The sequence below is a fragment of the Agelaius phoeniceus genome, chromosome 13, assembly GCF_051311805.1.
Source record: "Agelaius phoeniceus isolate bAgePho1 chromosome 13, bAgePho1.hap1, whole genome shotgun sequence".
In the NCBI taxonomy this organism is placed as follows: Eukaryota; Metazoa; Chordata; class Aves; order Passeriformes; family Icteridae; genus Agelaius; species Agelaius phoeniceus.
In genome coordinates, this window is record NC_135277.1 from 11,175,799 (window position 1) to 11,198,361 (window position 22,563).

Consider the following 22,563-nt stretch of genomic DNA (forward strand, 5'->3'; position numbering starts at 1 on the left):
ATTCTTAAACTCATTTGCAATGGCACACTCACATGAATTGCCTAAATAACCATGTTAAGTACAAAATGAAAGTGTGATACAATACACGAACACTGATAGAGAAAATGGAGTCTTTTCTCCAGCAAAGCTCTGCAGCTATCAGGAGTGATTTTCAAGCAGAGCTTCTCAGTTAAAGCTCTTAAAGGAAGTATTTTAGAGCAAAACTGCTCTCTCAGTTATTACAAATAACAATAGATAGGCACAGACTGCAGTGAATTTATAGCTGTGTCTCACTCTTGGGACTCTGCTTCTGTTCATAAACAACTCAGATACACTCTCATGGTTTGTGCTGTTAGCAGAGCCCCTAGAGGGACTTAAAACTTTGTATTCATGCAGCAACTATCCATTATGCTATATATTTTAGATGATGAAATTAACACCCAGGAGATACATTCATGAAACATTACATGGGGCTTTAGCTCCCTGACTCCCTTGATTTGAATGGCATGTGTGGTTAAACCCTTGGCAAACTTTTGAGAATTTAGCCTAAGATACTTATCTCAGTGACAATAACACAAATATTAAGGTCTAATACTCCTCCCTGAAGCAGCATTGCTTAATCCTTGTTCTTGATGCTGCCATCTTAGTCCTTCTGAAGAAAGCTCTTTCCCTCCCTTGTTCATCACACTATTCAAACAAAAGCAATAGGAGTCCATGCATAAAATGCCAGTGTTCAGCAGAAGAATAGTGCCAGCATTAGCACACGCATTCATACAGTCACCAGGATTGTCTTGTGGAAGATTATCAGCTGCAGTCCTTAACACAGTATGTGCCAATTCTACAGAAGATGTGTTTTGATTTAAATTATGCATCTCAGTCTGCAAAGGGCTATTATTTGCCAGCTCATGGAAATTATGGGATTGAAACCCGTATTCAACCATGGCATATTGTTCCATTTTTCTGGGAGCAGCCCTATGCCAAGAAAACAATGTCTATAAAGCAGAGATCTCAAGACCAGTGTTAGAATAACAGTAAAGATCAAGATGATGAACTTCTTTAATCTCATGACACCATGGTACAACAAATGCAGTGGCAAGAGAAATGTCACAAAACCAAAACAAAAAGACATTGTCCTTTCAGATAAATACAAACCCAGTTTCAATTCTGCTATTCCCAATGAAAAAGGCCAATGCTAGCTAGAAAAGAGCCCTCACCTATCACTGAAGTACAAAGCCATAAAGCTTGAAATAATTATAGGAATTCTTGGAAATAATGCCATCATTCTCTTTTGTCAGTGCTTAGCTATAGTAAGAAAACAATCCTTCCTTACTAGAAAATTGATTACCCGTTTCCTTCTTTCTAATCACTCATTTTGTTAATGAACTGCAATCTTTACTGCATTCTGTGCAAAGCACTGTGACACCTGTCAATCCCCAGAGTTGCTCTGACTTCTGCTGGCCAGGGCCAGTAAATCCCCTTTTGACTCCCTAGGTTTGGGGGTGAAAGGAGGGGAAAGACAAAGACAGAGAGAGAGAGATTTCCATTGACAGAAAAGATGTCTGCAAACAACATGAATGCTATTCTCGGCTTTAAATAACTTTAGAGTGAATCTAGCCCTCTGTGCATTCTGTTATCCCCTGTTCTTGCACCACAGCCATGCCCTTGGCAGCGGTATTGCCCTGAACCCCCTCTCTCACAGCTAATGCTATCTAAAGAGAGGTGAATAAAAACCAACCCTGGAAGAGGATGCAGCAAAGACTAAAAGCAATTTCCATAGGAAGCCACTCCTGACTTCAGCAACAGCACTTCTCAAATCTTCCTGCTATCTTCCACACAAGTCTTTTGGCCCATTGGACAAGACACTTCCCCTCTGGTCTCTCTTACCACACAGCTAAGAGAGGATATAAAGTGAAAAGCCTACCCAGCCAAGAACAAGGGTGTTCCAACAATATCCATTTAAAATCAGGTTGAATGGACTCTGGCTGAGTCAGGGCATACACTTTAAAATTGAAAAGAAACCAAAACACAACAACCAATAAACCAATATACCAAACTAACCAACCAATCAGGCAACCAAACAAAAAACCCACCAGAAAACACCCCAAAACCCAACCAACATTAAGAGTTTGGTTTAGATATCTCAGTTTACATACAGAAGAGTCAGAGATTTATAGAGGTCAATGTTGTCATCTTGCTGCAGGGGTTCCATGCTGTTGTCTCCTTATCGCTAAAGTTCCACACCTTCTTGGTGTTTCTCCTGAGCAGCTCCTCAGAGCACTGACTCTTTCTTCTTCACAAAGCCACCAACTAACTCCAGCTCCCTTCTCACCCAGCCACCCCACTCTTTTATAGCATCTTCTTCTCACTGGTTACAGCTGTGGCCTGTTAGAGTCAGGCCTGCTCCTAATCTTTGATATTTGGCCCAGCTGCAACTGCTTAGGGGTAAGACTCCTTTCTACACTGTCTTTATTTTCTTATAGTCTATCCCCCTACAGGTCAACAGCAAAACTATTACAATAATTAGAGAAACACAGCAAACCTTCATAAGCCAGTAACTAAACAGCATTTATTTCCTCTTCACAGAATGCTGTGAAATGCACAGCATTCCTTATTAATTCAAGTACATTTTCTTCGGTCAAAAATCAAAACAGAATTTACGATTAAATTCTCTGAAGGAATAAGATCACAGTGGCTGCTGACTTCAAAATTTAAGTATGATTGCATAGAAATTTAGTTCCAGTGATTTTTCTGCCCACTAGCTAAGAAATTAGTAGCAATTGCATTTGAAAGTCTGTTCCCTTTAATGTTTTTCACGACGCAGCGCCTCTCTGATGCTATACTGCTTATAGAGGCTTTTTGTAATGGCAAATGGTCAGCTGCACTTGCTTGTACCCCTAATGTTCAAAGTAATTTAATGCCAGCTACAATTTCTGAAAACCTTCAAAATTTCCTGCAAATCCAATTCAATTATACTGGTAGAGACTAATCAGAGACTATGTGAGTACTCTCTTGGTATCTGGGACACCATTTAATGCTACAAATGTAGCACTTCTGAGTCTTTTTCTTCAGCAGGGATGCTAAACAAAGTAGAAGAATCACAGCAGATAAACTTCCTCTCTGTAATTCTGCTCTCCTCTACATTTACTTTGCCAGCTACAGACACTGAGTAAAAGGCAGACAAAGCACAGGCTGAAACACAGAAAGGAGAAGAAATGCAAGGGCAACTTTGGTACCAAGGGGACATCTGGACTCTACAAAGGCCCAGGGTTCATGACTTGGATTTCAGGGATGGGAAGTGGAAGTAAAGGAAATGGAGCCTATGTTGCAGCAGAAGGGCAACAAGATGTAGTAAGCAAGCAAAGAGGAAAGAAATCAGAAAAAACCCAATATTGCCTTGTGCAAAATAATGATTTGGGGGAAAACCGCGGCCATTTAAGCCACAAGCACATGTTCATTTGTACCTTCAGCTGCAGTGTGCCTCCAGCTCCTGTCCCTCCTTCCCTGGTGGTTTGCAGCTCTCTGGATCTGCTGGTGCACTCACCCATCCATCAAACCCCTGTACTGCTGTTCTATGAAGGATAATGAACTTAGAGCAGCCTAACAAAGAATATTACATTATCCAAACCAGTAAGGTAACTGGAGGCAGGAGACAACTGTCAGGCATGGTCTGGCATTTGTCACTGTCTACAGTCATCAGTGACACAGGATTATAGGGGAGAATTATTGGAAGACATTAGGGTTTTAGTCAAACATCTGAGAATTATATTAAAGTCATATTTGCAGCAACACACTTACAGAAAATTAATGTTCTCTCTGTCACTGCAGGGAAAGGATAGGAGAGGCTGCAGGCACTTCAGACAGAATCATCTATCACTCAGTATCAGGACCTGGTTTGGAGGCTAATTCTGGGCTCCCTCAGTTCCCAATAAAAAGCCAAGGCTCCTTATCCATTTAAGGCCAAATCTATCACAAAGCTGGCAGCAGCTCTTCTTTACCCAAGGAGTGAGAAACCATTCCGATTTTTCCACAAAAAACCCAAAGCACCCATTATTCTTCTCCTCCAAGGAAAGAGTAAGTCTCTCTGTGCAAGAGTAAGCAATGCAGTCATTATATGTAAACTTTTTAAAAAAATTAATCTTGTTCACTCTAACAATTTTTCAGGATTTAATTGAATACTTTTTAAATAGCCTGGAATTCTAGCAATTGCAACTTATCTGATATTGCAAATTTGAACCTGGAAAAGGCATTGGCTTTGTAAGAAGGGCAGAAAATGAAAGCCTCAGATGTTTATTCATCAAGAGATGCTCCTTGTTCCCTCTGATTTCATAGACAGGTAATACACCATTATTAATTTAATTCTGAAATCTAATACACTGCTAATTTTCCAAACTCTCATTAATTACATCTTGAATGAATAGCAGGTGTGGTTGTGGCCTGTGGATTTGAATTGTCTGGAGCTCTGCTACACTGTGCTTTTAAAAATGAGCATTTTAAACCCCAGGGATTCCCAGCACCACAGCCAGCAAGCCCCTCCTCAGTCAGGTACAGGTGTGCTGAGCACAGGTATGTTCCACAGCACTGACCCTCCTGGCTATCAGTGGCTCTACTTAGTAGAAGTTTCAGATGTCCAAATAAAACCTTCAAAAATTTGGTATTTTCCAAACTTCTGGGATTCAAAAAAGCCCTCACCATACAATTTCACAAGCCTCAAAGAGCCCAGCATCTTTACTTCTAAAATATGCCACTTCACTATGATGCTGAGAGAAAACACACTGCATTAAACTGCTGAAGAGACATCAATGTGATTAATACACATTATATATGCAGCTGGGCTGGGGCAGTCCCAAGCCCAGAGACAGTCTGGGGGAGAATGGATTGAGGGCAGTGCTCAGGAGAAGGACATGGGGGTGGCAGGGGATGAGGAGCTCAACACGACCTGGCCAGGTGCACCCACAGGCCAGAGAGCCAAATGTGTCCTGGACTGCATCCCAAGGAGAGTGGCCAGCAAGCTGGGGAGGGACTTCAAACTGACAGAGGGCAGCTTTAGATTAGATATTAGGGATCCCAATTGACTGTGAGGGTGGTAAGGCACTGGAACAAATTGCCCAGAGGAATTGTGGCTGTCCCAGCCCTGGAAACATTGAAGACCTGGAGGGATGGGGTTTTGAGGAACCTGTTCCAGTGAAAGGTATCTCTGCCCATGGCAGGGGGTGAACTAGGCACTCTGTAAGGTCTCTTCCAACCCAAACTCTTAAGTAAGTTCTTAGCTTACTTATTCTCAAGAAATTCAGTCTTGTCAGCTCCAGCTGCCCAGCTCATGAAACCAAACCCTTCTGGTTTCTGACAACAGAGAAATTGTAGAAAAGGCTTGGTCTCTTACTGTGTCAGTGGCCTTTGCCTGCTGCAAACTGTGATAACTACACTTCTGCCTTCCTCTGAGAGGCTTCAGCACCAACCTGAGTTTGCCACAAGGAGGGCCCTGTCCCTGCTCCTGGCACAGACATTTCTCCCTTCCACCCTGGGAATTCTTGGTTTGGGCTCCCTTCAGCTGCTTTCTTGATTGGAGACCCTTGCCAACACTGAGCAGCACTTCAAACTCTGAGCAGCAATGGCACAGAAACAAAATATAAGATGAAATACTTTAGTGTGGGTTTATGTCTGAGAGTAATTTGAGGGCAACACAAAAACATGTGGATGGGGTTTTAAAGGTAAAGAGGTAAAGGTAGTTGGCACAAAGCACTAAGAAATTTGTACAATCAGGATCTTACCTGTCTCTTTGAAAGAAGATAAGCATGGCTACAATACTGAATAATTTAGATGCAATTTTCTAGCAGGGCTCCATACGGCTGTCCTTATTTAATATCACATTGAGCATAATCTTGGTCTTAAGGGATTAAAAATGTGCAATTATGCACAGGTCAATGAGTTCTCCAACAGTGTGAGTTTTTAGATTGTACAAGGACAAATGGCTGGTTTTATTTACTTGCTTGGTTTTTTGTTAATTACTATTATTATTAATGTAAAATTGGGATTAGATAGAGAAGTTTTCTCTGTGTTATGCTCTATATTTAGAAGCGATTCCTGGGAACTGGATATTGCAAATACAGGAGTGTCTGTGTAGCAGTTGAAACTGCCTCTTTTTCCACAGCTTGTATATTTGCACGTAATAAAGTAAGTTACAAAAATTCTGCATCATTGATTTCTGGTAGGGCATCAACCTGTGATGTTATCAGGATGCTGACAGACGTCCAGAAAAATGACAATATTGTTAATAGAAAAAAGCAGCAACATAAATCCATAACAGTTTCTACAGGAAATGGGAAACTTCAGCTTTTGACTCAAAAAGACTTGTAAAGGTAAGAGTAAATTGAAGTGAAAAAAATTAAATTTACTCTTTCCATTCCAATCTTATTTCTCTTATGCTTTCAAGCATTACCATCCTTGGTGTTTACACTTCAGGTTCCCAAACCCAGCAAAAGAATTTTCATAAAATGTTCTTATTGAGGTTTTTTGTTGTTTTTTTGCTTTTGCTTTTTTTTTTTAAAGTGATTCCTACAGGCTCTAGTTCCATGTGTTGCTTAATCAGCACTCTTGGAAACACCTCCTGCCAGGTGATTGACAGGGAGTATTACTTATTGTTTCCAGGAAAGCTAATTCAGCAAAACCAGGGTTTCACTGAATTTGAATGAGTGTGATGAACAAAACCATTATAAAATATGATTTAGGCAATCACACTCCCTTCCTATGCAATGCTAAGTGATAAAATCTTTAATACAGGTAGTTTGTCATAGAAAGAAAACAGGAAAAGTGCAAGCAAATAAAGTATCTTCACTGTCTCTTGGAGACTTGGTTGTTAATGAGTGCACACAGTCTTGAGCAGAAATAGTCTGTTCACTGGTGCCATTTTTTTCCTACCTTTAGTAGCCATATGCAACTAAAGATTTGCTGCTGAACTAAAAATCCCACATATTGTATAAATACAAACACTTAAATCTAACAAAAATAAAAATAGAGGCAAAATACAGAACAAGGGGAAAGATTTTCTGGAAAACTTTACAGAAATGAAAGATATAATTAAAAAAAATTCACTAGGATCTAGGCTGTGTGATTTCATGTTGACACTATTTTTGGTTGAATTTTGTTTGCTAAAGTTTATGTCCAGCTGTAGTGCTACTAACACTGATACCCTCAGCAAGAGACCTCACAACCCACTAGGAAATCTGAGTTCCTTCACGAATTCCTTGGATTGCGTTGATAATCTCTTCCAGGAAGAATTCAACCTTCCATTTGGCTGTTTTTAAATGTAAACATATAACACCAGCAGTCAGCGTAGTGTATTTTTTTGTCACAATGAATTCTGTCACACATGTACATCTCTCATACATAGAGAGAGCCAGAGAGCCCCTGTGCTATGCTAAACACCATTTATTTATTATATTTTGTGTACAATGCTACTTCCCAGCACTGCAGCTCCAGCAAATGCAAGGGAAACTGTCCTAACAGAAATTGCTTTCTGTTTACTTGCAGTCACTGTCTGACTTCTCAGCCCTTCAGCTTCAGGGCATATTTCCAACAAATTTTTACCCTATTTTTCATAAACATGGGTGTTCTCATTTTTAGAGGAAATATTTAATCCTTTCTTGAATCCTGCTAAGCCTTTTGATACAATGATATGCTGCAGCAGTGAATACCAATCCACCAATCCTTATCTTCTTTGCAATATCATTTGTAGAATAGCTCATCAGAACTGAATACAAGATTTAAAACTGTGGTAGACAATTGATTCCAAATACAGAACTGCAGTGTTTTCAGATTTATTTTCCAAACCCCCATTCTCTAGGTTTATCCAATGTTACGAACTTTCCTGACCACCAAGTTCTGCTTCAAAGATACATCTATTTAACCTTTCCACAAGGCTTTTTTTCCCCCCTGAGGGATTACAGGTAATTACATGCCTGTAATCTCTGTGAGCAGTTGAAACTATAATGTGCAGAACTTTGCCTTGGTCAATATCACATTTCACTTCCTATTATGCTGACCACTAGCTGAGCTCTAAGCCAGGCAATCTCCTTCGGTCTTCACATTCCCAAATAAAAGCATAATCTGAAAATTAATTACTTTTTGCCCATTTTTCCCACAATACAAGAAACCTTGACCCACCTAGGAAAATATTATGCATGAATATCAAAGCAGGCTAAAGGACAAGGAATAGGAGAATAATTTGGTTGCTAAGCTTCTGAGGTCATATTTGACTTGAACAACATTGCACAATAATCGGAAGACCTAATTGTTTCCCAAAACAATTTAGTGTTCATTAGTATGCATATAGACAGAAGTCCTCCTTTTACATTTTGCCTCTCAGAACATGAGATGTGAGTCCAAATGAGGCCTAGATCCATGAAATCTGTATGGTCATTTACATCACAATTACTTTGCAGACTTTTATTAAAAGGCAGTAATCTAATTAGAGAAGTACTAATATAATCCTTGCCTGGTGTAGGAATATCCAGCAGTAGAATTCACTCAATACCCCAATTTTACCTCACTGAGATTTCTGAAGTGTCCCTATCCCATAACTTAAGGTCATAGGAATAATGGGATCTGAACCAACATGGAAGCATAGGTGAACCTTTCCAGCTGCTTGGTCAGCTGCTGAAGCATTTTTGTAGTTTCAAAAATTCACTTGAAACGTCTGTTAAAAAAACCTGCCCTGCAAGAAAGTTTTAATATTTGATGTTATATTTTAAGAAAACATCAGTCAATAATTTATTTCTTTCTATAAGTCATTCCCTGTGCTAGCAGTAACACATACTTTGAGCGGGGAATCTCACCCAATAAGCAGCTTGGCATAGCCTGTCTCATCCCAAGAAAAAACTTAAATGTTGTCTAGGACAAGACTGCATCATCATAACCTCAACATTTTGAAAGTAGAATATGTTATGGTAGATGACTCAATTACTTTTCATTACAAGCACTTCTGCTATAACAGTTTTACCCCAAGAAGCCACCAGATTTTCTGTACTGAACCACATTCCCATTACTCTTTTAGAGGCAGATGCAAAAGCTACAAGAAGCAAAGCTCCTGGATGATTCTATAATCAATTTTAAATGTATATTAAACTCCTCTATGTTGATACTTCATACTTTTAGTAGTGTATATAGAGATGTAGTAAGCCAAATGGGATTGGAATAAATTCTCAATTTTTCTGAAGAGTGAAGAAAAACCAGCTTTTGAAGATTGTGTTTTTAGACTGCACTGCAAGCAAGCACTGCACCTCAGAAATGTTCTAGGGATTATGGTTTGGAAGCTTAGAAAATTACTTAGAACACATTTTCCACTGAAAGCATTCTGTGATGGAAGTCTTTTGAATCAGGCTGCTAATTTAAACCATGAGCCATATTGTCATGTTCCTGTGGGCTTTTCAGGATGGATTCAAGCTCACTGAGTCATGACTCTCATTGCTGTGTTATCTTGCAATATCAGTTCACTGTGCATGTTATCTGTGTGTCAATGGCCAACTTTCCAAAATTACAATGCAGAACAAAGTTGAGATTAATCTTGGGTAGGAATGCAAAACTCCAAATGGACATAATCAAGTTACTGCCATATCCTGCCCTACCTCTCATTTTCAGCTGATCTGAAAAATAAATAGATAGAAGAACCAAATGCTACCATAGGGTCCTCATAAAAAAAAAATAAAAATCCACTTTTGTTTACCTTACCACCACCCAGAGGATCAAATTTATGTCCCAAGCTTCAGCTGTGAGATCTCAAAAGCAGAGGCAGAAAAGCTTCAGTGTTTTTGCAGATTATCTTGTGTTCATATTTTCTTTAAATTCTCCACTTTGAACAAGAATCACGTGTTGGTTCACACGAGTGTATCAATCTGCCTGTTGTTCTTGATACTGTTTTTAGCTTCCACTCACTCTTTGCTCATTTTTACCTTTTCAGCTAGTGGAAACTGTGATCTCAAATAGTCACAACACCTTAGAGCAAGTCACAGTAATACAGCATTGCTTTACTACTTCAGCTGTTCAGAGAGAAAAAAGTACAATTTTGAAAGCATCTTCAGGCACAAACCCATGCAGAAACTCATTAGAACTTCTCTACTCATCATAAGAATTCTGATTAAGCTGGAAAACATAAAATGCTTCAGGCCAAACAAGCAAGTGTGTCATTGTATATAGATCTCTTATGTAATTCTTGTAAATCATCTTCCAGAAGATGGCTTTAAATGCTGAAGCGTAATTAGGATAATTACTGCTTTGCAAGTAGAAGGAAGTTGTATCCAAAAGGGACAAACGAGCCAGTTTGAAGAGATGGAGGAGGAATATGAAAGAAAACACATCATCCCAAATTCTGGTGTTGAAAAGATTCAGAATTAATTTCAGACTATTTAAAGAGTTTGCTTCATGTTGGAAATATTTCATTTTAGTGACAATATTCCCTACAGGGCTAAGAGATCCTTTTAAAAATATGCTTGGCTCCCTGAGAGTCCTGTTAGATATCTTAAAAATTGAAGCATTCAGTACAGAGATGAAATGGGGTAAAAAGCTGCAATTCAGTGTGACCCTCTGAGACGAGCAGGGTTGAAGAAAATGACTGGAAATGGGACATTATCACAATATAATTAAAAAGACTGATTTACAGTAAGTACCAGATAATGTGAAGCCATAATATAGACACCCTGACATGATATACAGTGAGATTGCTGCACCCTTCCAGAAAGTGCAAACTTCAGAAACTTTAAAAAAACCCAACCACGACAACAACTACAAAACCCCAAAAAACCAAGAACACTCTCCCCAACTCCCACCCCAAGCATTGTGCTAAAAAAGCAAATATGGAAATGAAAACACTTAGAAGCCCAAGACTCACTCAGCAACTTGCCTCCTTTCTCAGGTTTGATCCTAACAGATGCATCAGCTGGAAGCAGGTCCCCTACAGCTTTATAAATTATTCTGTGAATTTGAAGATTAGTACAAAGTAATAAACAGGGGGAAGGAGCATAGGGACTGCACCCCAGGGGAAAAGAAGTATTTTTGAACTCAGCTAGCCTGGGGGTTTTGACAAAGCTCAGATATATTCTGCAGCCCAATTTATGTTCCAGGATATCACAATCTTTCGAGATTCTTTAATAGCTGCATCAGTGCTAATTTTATGCTAATCTCTTACTGTGCACATCCATGATCATTAAGACTTCTCGAGATTGGATATTACACACAGTAGCTGATAATTTGTTAAATACAGAGTTAATGGAAAATATCTGATAAATTTAAGCATTAACTTTGTATTTGTTTCCTGTACAGCTGTACACAATAAGAATTTATCTGGCTGCATTAATGTGCTCTGTTTTTGCATGATTGCTTTTGTTAACTAATACATTGCAATATAAAAGCAGAGCTTTTTCAGAGAATACACAGTTATTCAGATGAGGAGACTTGCTTCATTCCAGTTCTTTATCACAAGAACAAAACTGCAACATAATCTGTGACAATAAAATACTTTTGCCTTTTTGGTTTACCTGAACCTTATGAAATCACAGTTTAACTTGTACCATTACTCCAGATTAGTCCCACCTCCTGGAATTATTTTTAAATCTGTTGCCCATAACAAAGCTTTCATGGTGATCAAACTGAAAAACCTGTAGTTTCTTGGCTTCGCCAATCAAATTTACTCTTATTGCCAAAGATAAATGACCCAAAGCAATCCAAACTGCATTAAATAAAATTATGGATGTGCATAATTTGTTCTTTAATCAAAGTAAATGCAGCCTTCAAAGATTACACACTCATGTGGTAGTTAGTTTTATAGAAGTAGCTTTTATGTTTCCACAACACCAGTATATGTCTGCCTTTCTTGGAAGTTAAAATACAGCTCTGCTTCCACAGCAAGAATTATTTTTTTTGTTCTAAATTCATTTCTGCTTAGAAATCTGTGCTCTGGAAGTAAATAAAATAATTACATTGAAAAATATTGTTTTGTTACTTCTGTAATTCCATTCACATGCTGGGAACCTGAGGGATTGCTCTGATTTAGTTTTATCCCTCATGGTTCAAGGCACAGGACTCTCTTTTCACTGTTCACTGCTCAACCAATTCTGCCCCTGAACCAATTCCAACAGTATTTATCAACATTATTTAGCTGAAAATCTTAATGCAGGATACATTGCAGTGAATCTCTCAGGACAAATATGAGGGCACGAACTAACACAAGTTTCCAGCTGCAGCTAAGTTTGATTGCATGGTTACACACCACAGAGGTGGTCTGGAGAGTCTGGAGCCTGAACCACACAGTGTAAGTGTCCCCATGTGGATCCCAGCCTGAGCCCTGTCACACTGCCACCACAGAGCACCTGGATGGGCAGCATGTCCCCAAGTGTCCCCTGCAGGTCACTCTGAGCTCTGAAAGGGTTTTGTCACCTTGGGAGGGAGCTCCCGTTGTGCAGACTCCTCACTGGTCCCACCTGACCCCTTGCATGCTCACCTGTGTTGGTGAGAGCAGCTGCCACAATCCTAGAGGGTCCAGTGTCCCCATCCCCTCCTGCTCCCACAGAGATGTGCAGGGTGACAAGCAGCAGTGCCCCAGAATGTTAAAAACCACCCTAAAAATGGTGTAGAATGAGACCTTGGAGAACTCAGAATTTAAAAAAAGGTTTCTATCAATGTGTTTGAGATGTTTGCTCATGACTTGTGAACCTTGATTATGCAAATACAGTGTCTTCCATTTCTTACTATTTACTAGATTTCTCATTACTACCTAGGGGGAAAAAAACCCCCATGTTTTAGTATTTTCAGTTTCCTCTCCTTTGCTCATCATTCATCCTCTTTATCATATACTATGTTCATGTCTGTTAATAGAAAAATGAAGGTGCTAAAAAAACCCTGTAAGGATAATTGTCTATTCCACATTTATAGGTTGTACATCGTGACAGTTTGTGTCAGTATTTACTCATCTTTTAAAAAAAAGGGACTGTTTCCTTTCAGAAGTCTTGCATTTAATATAATACCACAGCAATATATTATTCTGTTCTAAAAGAACATTATCACTAAAATATTGCATACAGCTGTGGATTTCATATGTTGCTGTAAACTATAGAGACACATAAATGGTTTTATACTTAATTTTTTTTTTCTCAGATTATTTTTTATTCACTATCTCAAGTTCCAATTAATTACACTTAAGTATTACATGGCTATGCAGCTACTGGGCTTTCTGTGTTATAAAACCAGCCTTGCCTGGTTTCATGTGTCCTGTCCCTTGGAAATATATATATTATATATACAATACAACCAGGTAACAAGGTGATCTCCCCCCTGCCCATAACTACACCCCAACCTCCTTCCCTGATCCACGCATTGCTAGATCTGGAAATGAAACTAAACCAGGGAAATCAAATTAGTCTCATCCAGTCTCATCAGATCTTGCAGACCCACAGGGCCCTCAGTTATTGGAGCTGCTGCTTCACCCCCAGTGATGCAACTGGACCCCCGTTGTCTTCAATGCCAATAGAGGCATGAACTGAGATGAAAGAGCTTTACAGGTGATTCTGAGAGGCAAAGCAGCTGCCAACAGCTGCTCAGAGAGAGACCAGGCCTGAGTCTGTGGTACACACCCAGGACCACCTGGCATAACGGCAGCTGTAACAGCCTCCTCTGCCACCTCACAAACAGAGGAGTGAAAAGCACATCTGGGAGGGGAGACTTGTTGAACAGGAACTTATTTGCACACATTCCTTCCTCAGTGTAAAACCTTTTTACTCTGCATCGGCATTACTGTACCAGCCAACGCTGTGAACACAATTTTGAGGCTTTTGCATTTAGAGTACCATGAGAGCCAACCAACAATATTGCCCTGAGTTAATTTCATCCTTTAAAACTTTAAAACTCCAGAGGCCAGAAGTGACTGGCATGTTTGCAAGGACAGTGCTTTTCTACAGTTTTAGATAAATGTGTCAGTTTTTCTGAACACTATAGTGCCAGGCCCATATCATTTTTTGTTGATTGTGTCCTTGCTGCTCAGTTGGACATAGCCAGATGATAAATGGGTGAGGAGAGAGAGCCCAGTTGTGAGCATTCTGGACTGTGTATCTTTGTTGGAACTAAAGTTCATCTCTTTCCCTACATAAGGCACCTACATAGAGAGAAAAACAAATCTTGATTACTTTGAAAAAAAAGAAAACCAACCCCAAGCAAACGTCTTTTAATCTCCCTTAGATCAGGCAATTTCCACATGATGGTTTCTTCACTGCCTGAATTTCTAGATGGATTTCTGCTGGGCATTCTCTAAACTCTCTCACTTTTAATAGGTCATCCATAATTTCTCCTATGACAGCTGCATACATATGGATGCATTATGGCACTAAGGTATACTACAGCTCTATCTTCAAATGTTTTGGTAGAATTTAGTACTTCATCACTCTCCCAGCTGCTCAGTGGCACACTCAGGGGTTTTTTTCTGCCTCCCTTTCATGACATCTCTTCCTTCTTTGTAGGTAGCCTTTCTGAATTATAGGCTATTTGAAGTGTTCACTCAGTCCTAAAATCCCTTGCTTGTTTTAGTCTTCAGAATTGCTTCCTTCAGGTGTGGGAGGCAATTATTCAGTGAGCCTGCCTTTGTATTTGCCCCTTGCTTTTTAAGCATCTAGAACAAAATAGCCAAGCATACAAAAAAAATCAAGTTACAAAGTTTTGAACTTGTCCTGTGATAAATCTCTCCCAGGGTGAGGGATGCTCACACATAGCTGGAAAACATTAACCCTTAAAAATTCAAGAATCTAAAGCAACTAGTGCTTGTTAAGATAGGTCATTATATGTATATGTATAGAGAAATAACTACATTATATGTAATGAATAGAGAAATAAAAGTCTTAGATAAAGATAAGATCTGCACAATGATTCTGTAAAGCTTATTTTTTAAGATCCAAGAATCTTTTCTTGATAATATATATACAAATGGGAACACTTGCTCAAATAAACAGTTATTCATAGGCACAAATATTTAAAGGTTCAGGCCATAATGAATAGAACATCACAGAATCAACACGATTTTATTTAAATGTTGTAGCAATGTGAGCCTCTGTTAGCTTCAATTTTATCTCTTTTCATCTTGCAGGCAGCTTTTCAATTTGCCCAAGTACCATGTTTTAGAATTTCTAATATATAAGCAAAAACCAGTTGTTTTTAAGCACAGACCTAATCAACTTTCACAAAAATCTCCTTGAGTCACCACCAGTATTTGTGTCTCAAGTGTTCAGGGTACTTTCCTCTCTTTTGTAAACAAATTGAAAACTGTATTTCAATTTGAAGATGAATAGATTTCCCTTGAAAAGTTCAACATAACAACATACTTATTATGAGTAAAGTAATTTACAGCAATAACAGAAACTTTTCAAAAGAGAACATGAAAATAATGATAAAATTAGCAGCAAAGTAAAATAGCCCCCCCTTGGTGCATTTGGGAAAAGACTCAGGAACAACCCAGGGAAAGTCAGAACTCCACACATCATCTTTATGATCACAAGGAATTAGCTCAGTTCCAGCTGAACAATGACCTCTCCACTTGAAGCACTTCTGGAGAAGTTTCACTTTTTAACATCAAAGAAGTTACAAGGCTGCATTTAAAGAAAGCATTCCCTTAACAAGTCAGATCTGAAGTGCAGTCCACTACTGCAATCTACAGCCTTCAGCCAACACAGGCAGCACTGGTACTAAAATCTGAGTCTTTCATAAAAGAGGGGCAAAAAGCCACCATGAAACAACAAAAAACCCAGATGAAATATTTCTTTTCAGTCAGAAGGTAAAGATGGCAAATAAAGCAGAACACGTAACTTATGTGAGGTTTAAGCTGAGACTCCAGTAAAAGGAAAGAAATTGAAATCTTCTTTAGAATCTCATAGGTATACAAAATTAAACTATGCTCAAATAGTCCAAGTTAGAAAGAAAAAAGAAGTCAAGCTCTAGAATAAAATTTACTGAGTATGGAAAATACTTCAACATTCAAAATTCAATAAGGAATCCAAAACTGTACAAAAAAAGATGGCTTTACATAAAGATAGCAATACAGAAAAGTGCCTACCAACCACCTTTTATTAGGTAATTTCCCTTAAGCCTACTACCTTTGTTCCTCCGAAAACACTGGTCTGTATTTGTAAGGTCTATATATATTTACTTCATTTTTCCAATGTTACCATCAAGAATGGCAGGTCAGCATACAAATCCTTTTATTGACTTAATCCTATACCTACTGGAGAGAGTAGCATAATATTTTGAATACTATATCTAGAAAATTGTTTTGCCAGTCCTTGCAAATGAACGAAACCTGTTTAAATCTAAATTTCTTCATTAAAGTAATGGGTGGAAATGACTAATTAGTCCTAAAAAAAATAGTTCAGGGGAAAAATTTTTGACCTGTCAATACAGCCATTCATATTTAAAACCCCTGTAGAGTGACATTTCAAAAAAACTATTATTTTCTATTATTTAGTTTGTGAGGCTGAACAGCAGTAATTCAGTCAGCACAGTCCCTTTCTCATTAACACTCCTCAGTACAGCACAGTGCCCATGTCACAGGATGAAAGGGAAACTGAGCCACCTCTCAGGGCCCTAATTACCCCAGCTAACTCGGCCAGCAGAGCTCCTTCACTAAACCTACACTGAATTAGGTCACAAACTGGACTCCAGGACACTTCCCCCTACAATTCATGATAGCTAAATGTGATCAAAAGTTTCCAAAGATGTTATATGTAATCACTGGTTTTGGGTCTAATCTGCTTAAAATAAAAACTGGAAAACTGCCAAAGGCTGAAGGGAAAGAAAAAAAAGATAAACTCAAACAAGCAAAGCTTATTTCATTTTTACCTTACTGCACAGCTGCCAAGTAAATTTAATAAGTCTTTGTTTTATGAAGAATCCTAAAACCAGTCCAAAACCAATTTTATATAGCCAAAAGGTACTAAATAAATATACTTTCACTATAATACACAACTCCCTTTTTTTTTGGTCCCATAAAAGCAGCTCCAATTTTACATTTCATTTTTTGGTGTGTGTTAACACATAACTTGTCCCCAAATTGGAAGGACTCTGACAAAATACCCACAATTTTCTTAATATTCAAAATGTTTCCCAGTTGCCCCTCTTTCATGCTTATCTGTGTAACTACTTCCAGCTTATGCACAATGCTGACTTCTCTTCTGTTCCAAATATTCCCTTTCCTATTTTTCTTCAGGTCTATTTCTGTGAACTTCTGGTTTTCTCCAGGCTCTGCTCCTAACCACAGCCCTCTCTTAATTCCCTACAGAAGGAAGGAAGGCCTGGTTTGCCAACCTACAGGCACAGTTCCTCCACAACATTTGCTTTCTCTACTATTATGTCCTGCTGTGGGCATTCCTGGCAGGAGAGAACTGACCAACTTGACATCTTTTACTATAAATGTTTTTATCCTTCAGCTCTGACATCTTTCTAGTTAAAATACTCTTGTTTTCTGCCCTGGCAGAATTGTATGTTAGTAATCCTAGACTTCTTTATGCTAGTTCTTTTTGGTTTTAACCATTTCCTCCTTTTTTTTGGTAACATTTTCTCTTTTTTTTCCTGTGTATCTAATGATTTCTTCAGACAATATATGCCTAGAAGCTGACTTTCCTTATGTCATTCTTTGTTGCCTTGCATCTCTTCAGCATCAACTTACATCAAAATATAAGTTTTTCATCACTTTTCATACTTTATCCCCTGTTTGCTCCAGTAACTCTTCCTCCTCAATGTCACTGCCATTCCCCATGCCATTTGCCCCACCATGTCACATCTGTCCTGCTCTTTTGCCTTCTAACACATGCAGCTCTTCCTGGAAGGATAAACTAATTCCTAGCAAAAAGCTTAGCAACAGTCAATATTCCAGCTTCTCTTTCACCCTCATATCAGCCTCAAAGCACTGATCAGACCCTGCTCAGTGTCTTTTCCCTCCCTCAGCCCTGGTTTCTCCTGACTGTCTCTCTACCTCTCTAATTCTCTGCAGGATGCCCTTCACAAGAACCCCATGGTTCAGCCTTTGGACCTCTTTCTTCTTCTGTACCTTGTCTCTGAGTAGTTACATCTGCACTTGGGTCTGAGGTTACCACACCAGAACCAAGGAGTCACAAATAAAATAAACTACCCAGCTCTAGGTCCTTCCATCTAAAAAGAGGAAAAACCTATCTTCCTTACCCCAAATGACAAAATCTAACCAATACCATTAGCCAAAAACTTTCTCAACCAAGTCACATAAAAGCTTAATGCAACATCTACCACGTGCTGTTTCTCATTCACTAATTAAAAATTTGGGCTAGGACCTCCACGTTACATCATTTCTCTTCCTGGTGGGTTTATGCCCTTTATGAGCTTATTCATTAATAACTCTGCAGCAAAAATAACTTTTCTTGCTTTTTGCCTTGGTCATGTTACTCTATTCTTTGCATTCAGTACCCACATTTTCTTTCATGGTCACATCCAACACCCTTTGGAGGAATGGGCACAGTTTGCAGGAGTTAGAGGCATTTCTGGGAGGTATCTGAGGCAACGTCAGCTGGTTTATTCATTTCAGTGTGCTCATGTAATTCTGATTAATGTTAACAGGAATTTAACATGTATACAACCCCACAGTCTGTTCAACTGTCATATGCTCTGGGACAAGTCTCCTTTTCCTTGCAAAATGTAATTGAGGAAGGCATTACAGTGTCCAAAAGGCATGTCCCAGACTTAGCTCAGAGTACTAAGGGAAGTCCTCTAAATTAGCATTCTCTTCCATCTCGCTACAAGTTAGTATAATTCTTTAACATTTTAAGACAAAAAAAGAAGCATCAATAAGACCAATAATGCAAGTAATGAAAAGTTCATGTTTAGAACCACCCAGAGCTACACATATTCTATTTTTCATAAATCTAATATAAAGACAGTCAAAAAAACCCAAAAAAATGCCTTGGGTCTCCACCTCTAAAAATTCAAATCAGGCAACATCGTTCTCCTGTTATATGAAAGTACAGCCACGGTGTACCTACTCAACAGTTTAAATGAAAATTTATTTTATTTATTAGTAAATAACAGGGCAAAATAGTAAGAATGCTACAGACAATTGTACTTCCTACTTACTTATAAATAAAATCATTCTAATAATATCAGTTTACCTGTGACTAAGGCAGCCATATTTAAAGTCAATGGGCACTTTTCCACATATTAATGTCTGTTGGTTGAGGCCCAAAATAATAATGTAAAAAGCATAGCACATTACTTAACAAGGCTTTGAAAGGAATATCAGACATGCATTGCAAGGTTCCCATTCCAGAACCATGTGCTGAAATCAGGTGCCCAAATGGCTGCCTGAGCCTTTGGATAAAATGTGAAATGATTCTGCACAAATCCTGATACCCTGCTCTCCCTGCAGGTGATGCTGAAGCTCCCCCAGAGCCCAATGTCCATCTCCCAGGCACCACGGGGGCACACACACAGCACTGAGAAATGCACTGCAGCAAACATTACTGCACAGTTTTTCCACAACAGCAGATCTCAACATCGCTGTAAAGACCCTGCCCACCACCACAGCCAGTCACTCACACGAGCAGTTTTTAGGATCTAACTTTTCTCAAAATGTCACTTACAGCTGCTCTCAACTTCTCCCCATAGGTCAAATCAATGAAGAGGCAGTATCTCACCTGGATAAAAACAAAAAGGAAAGAAAAAACTAGGTTTGAAATGTAAATCTTGGTTTTCTTAGAGAAATGCATTTCCCACACAACCCTGATAACTTCCATTTCTTCTCCGCAGGGGCTGATTTTTTTCCCTCTTTGCCTCTGGGATGACCTGTTTCAACTTCCCAGTCACTTCTAGTTGCTGTAAGAGTTCTTGGCTGCTACAAACTTGTTTCTCAATCGCTCAATAAGACAAGAGAACATTAAATAGTTTAAAATTCCACTTAGATCTTCCTAGATTTTAGGATTTTTCCATTCTCATAGGTTTTTTTTTTTTGTTTAAGAGAGGTACTGCTGCTACCATCATCACTTAGAAGAGTTTACTGCTACTACCATTTACTCATCTTAGAAGAGTTTTAAGTCAGAAAGGCCATTAGCTATTTAAATCTGACCTTCATTTAATTCAATTACGAGTCTAATAACCAAAGTATCTGCTTTCCAATTAAACTATATTGAGCCTCATATTGAGTAACACAATGGTTCCTCTGCTGTGATCTACGAGGCCATGAAAAAGTGATCCTTAGGTAGCGTACAAAGCCTAGGACTTTCTTTTCAATTACAATCTCTTTTCAGCATTTTCAATTACTTTCTCAAGCACAGGCTTCCAAACCAACATCACACCATAACCGACAGAATTCACTGCATCTACCGACCTATCATTTTAATTGTTAATCAGACCTACTATATAAAAACAAGAAACCCACCACAATAACCAAAAAGACCCCTTTCAGATGTGAACTTTTTTGCCCCTTTTCACTGAATTAAGGTACCCTTTCTATATATTGGTTTTTTCTGCCTACAAAAACTTTAGATATCTTAAACTATCTTCTAATAACCTTGTGATTAAATGTGCTGGCTTGGCTTATCAAATGTACACTGCAAGCATTTTCCCCACTCCTCAAATAGTTCTATGCACCACTTAACTTTTTACAACATTCATTTTTGAAAAAAAACCCGAACATGGATAAACACACAATAACTGCTTGCTAGTTTAGGGTAAAAAACCTCCATTTAAAAATTATGACATATTAAAAACTGGTGACAGTTGAGGGGGGGTTGTTTGTGTTGTTTTGGGTTTGTTGGAGTATTTTTTCGATGGTGTTTCACTTTTCTTAAAAAAAAAGCAACCCAACACAATCCATAAATGCAGCCACCCACCCAAGTACTGTAAAGGCACAACTGATGGAGCAGCTGAACTTTACACTGGGAGACAGGATCTTCAAATGTGATTTCTCCCAGAAAAAACAGTACACAAAACTGTGCTAAATGTTTCACCTTGCTGAAGTGACTGGGGAAGTTCAGTGCTGTTCCACTGTGGCCCTGAATTTGAGGCTGGCTCACACTGGAAGGGGATGGGTCAGAGCTCTGGAACAGAGGAACCTCCAGGCTGTCCACACGAGCCCCCTGCATGCCCTGTCACACAGAGGGGTCTCAGTGCCCTTGTCTTAGGTTTTTAAGTGACAGCCAAATAATAAAGAATAGTTAACATCTCTCTAAGGGCTACACTGGCCACTCTTCACAGCTCTGTCCCCTAGGGCAAACTAAAAACATCTGTAGCTTGCAGCAAGTTGCCAGGCTTTTAATTCGGTTAAAAACAGCACTAAAACCAGAGAGAAATTCCACTAAGTGTGGACACCATGCATCTGCTACTGAAACCCCATTTCAATGGCTTCACCCAGCCCAGGTCTCTGCAGGTCGTTCACAGGGCTGGTACCTGGCTCCTCCTGCCTCCTAAACTCTACTTCTTTACTCCCTTCGAGGGGTGTAATAACATTAAGGCACAGAAGACAGTGGGACATATCCACCATCTCCTTCTAATATAAGCACAGCCAGGGTAGAATTTTTGACCCAGAGCATTGCCCCAGTCACTTCCACATGCAAACCTTGCACCCAATCTAGCAAGGAGTGTAAAACACATCATCAGCATGGGTGAGCTGCACAGCAGCCCTGGCTGCACAAACCTCTGTCATTCCAGCATGCAAGCCCCAGGGCTGTTTCCCCTCTCCAAATCCAGCTCGTGGCACTTGCTAAAATGGGTACATATCATGCAGGGACTGAAAGGCACCACATATAATAATGCAACATTATGCAGACAGCTTGAAAAAAAATATCATTTTTGTCTGTTGGCTCTGAATCAATGCTATCCATGTGACATTTTGGACAAGATTGTAGGGGTAACTTTAGTTTAATGACTAATTAGCAAACTTCTGCAGGAATAACATGGCAATGTACTAGACAAAGTGTCACATCATAGCCATGCCAGGCTTCTCCTGACACTTCCATTGCACTCACTGTCTCTTTCTGGGCTGGCAGAGCAGGGAGGTTGCTTATGCTACAAAAACTCATTATGTTTCAAAACAACAAACAAAATACGAGAGCCATAAATATTTACAGCACAAAACATAAAACATGAAAGGCACAGTCAGTGGAATAATCAATCCCCTTAGACTCAGAAGTAGTTTCTCTCCATCTTCATATCTGAGTCTCTTAGTAACATGGGTCCCTTTCTCCAAGTGACCTTCCTGACAGGCTTTCTCCCACAGTTTAATGGACTGGCTTCAGAATGAAAGGGTATCTCAGCTATCATATGGAACTTCTCTTTTGCTGTAAAAGCAGTGGGTAAATGATATTAACTGCTTTGGCATCTATAGAAAAATCAAGACACACATCCTGCTGATAATTTGATAGACAGAGATAATATTCTTTGCGGCTGAAGCTGGAATCAAGGTACTTCACTTTAACAAAAGTTGTTTGCTATATGTGGTTATGCACCACAATTAATTGTATTCTGTTTATTGCAAGTAAACAATGAAACTGGCCTAGAAGAGGCTGAATATTCCACCAGTTAGCATATCTGTTTGATCAGACA

At 39.1% G+C, this 22,563-nt stretch overlaps 1 protein-coding gene across 6 annotated transcripts in view; it reads right to left on the reverse strand.

Moving 5' to 3' along the window:
- The window catches only part of SEMA6D (semaphorin 6D), a 342,631-nt gene that overhangs the window by 163,853 nt on the left and 156,215 nt on the right, over nucleotides 1-22,563 (reverse strand). For 4 of the 6 annotated variants that reach the window (XM_077185497.1, XM_077185498.1, XM_077185496.1 and 1 more), the window contains one exon: nucleotides 19,605-19,658. The exons of the other annotated variants lie outside the window; for them this stretch is intronic. The gene's annotated coding sequence lies outside the window, so the exon portion shown is untranslated. The remainder of the gene's footprint in view (nucleotides 1-19,604; nucleotides 19,659-22,563) is intronic. 6 annotated transcript variants of the gene reach the window in all.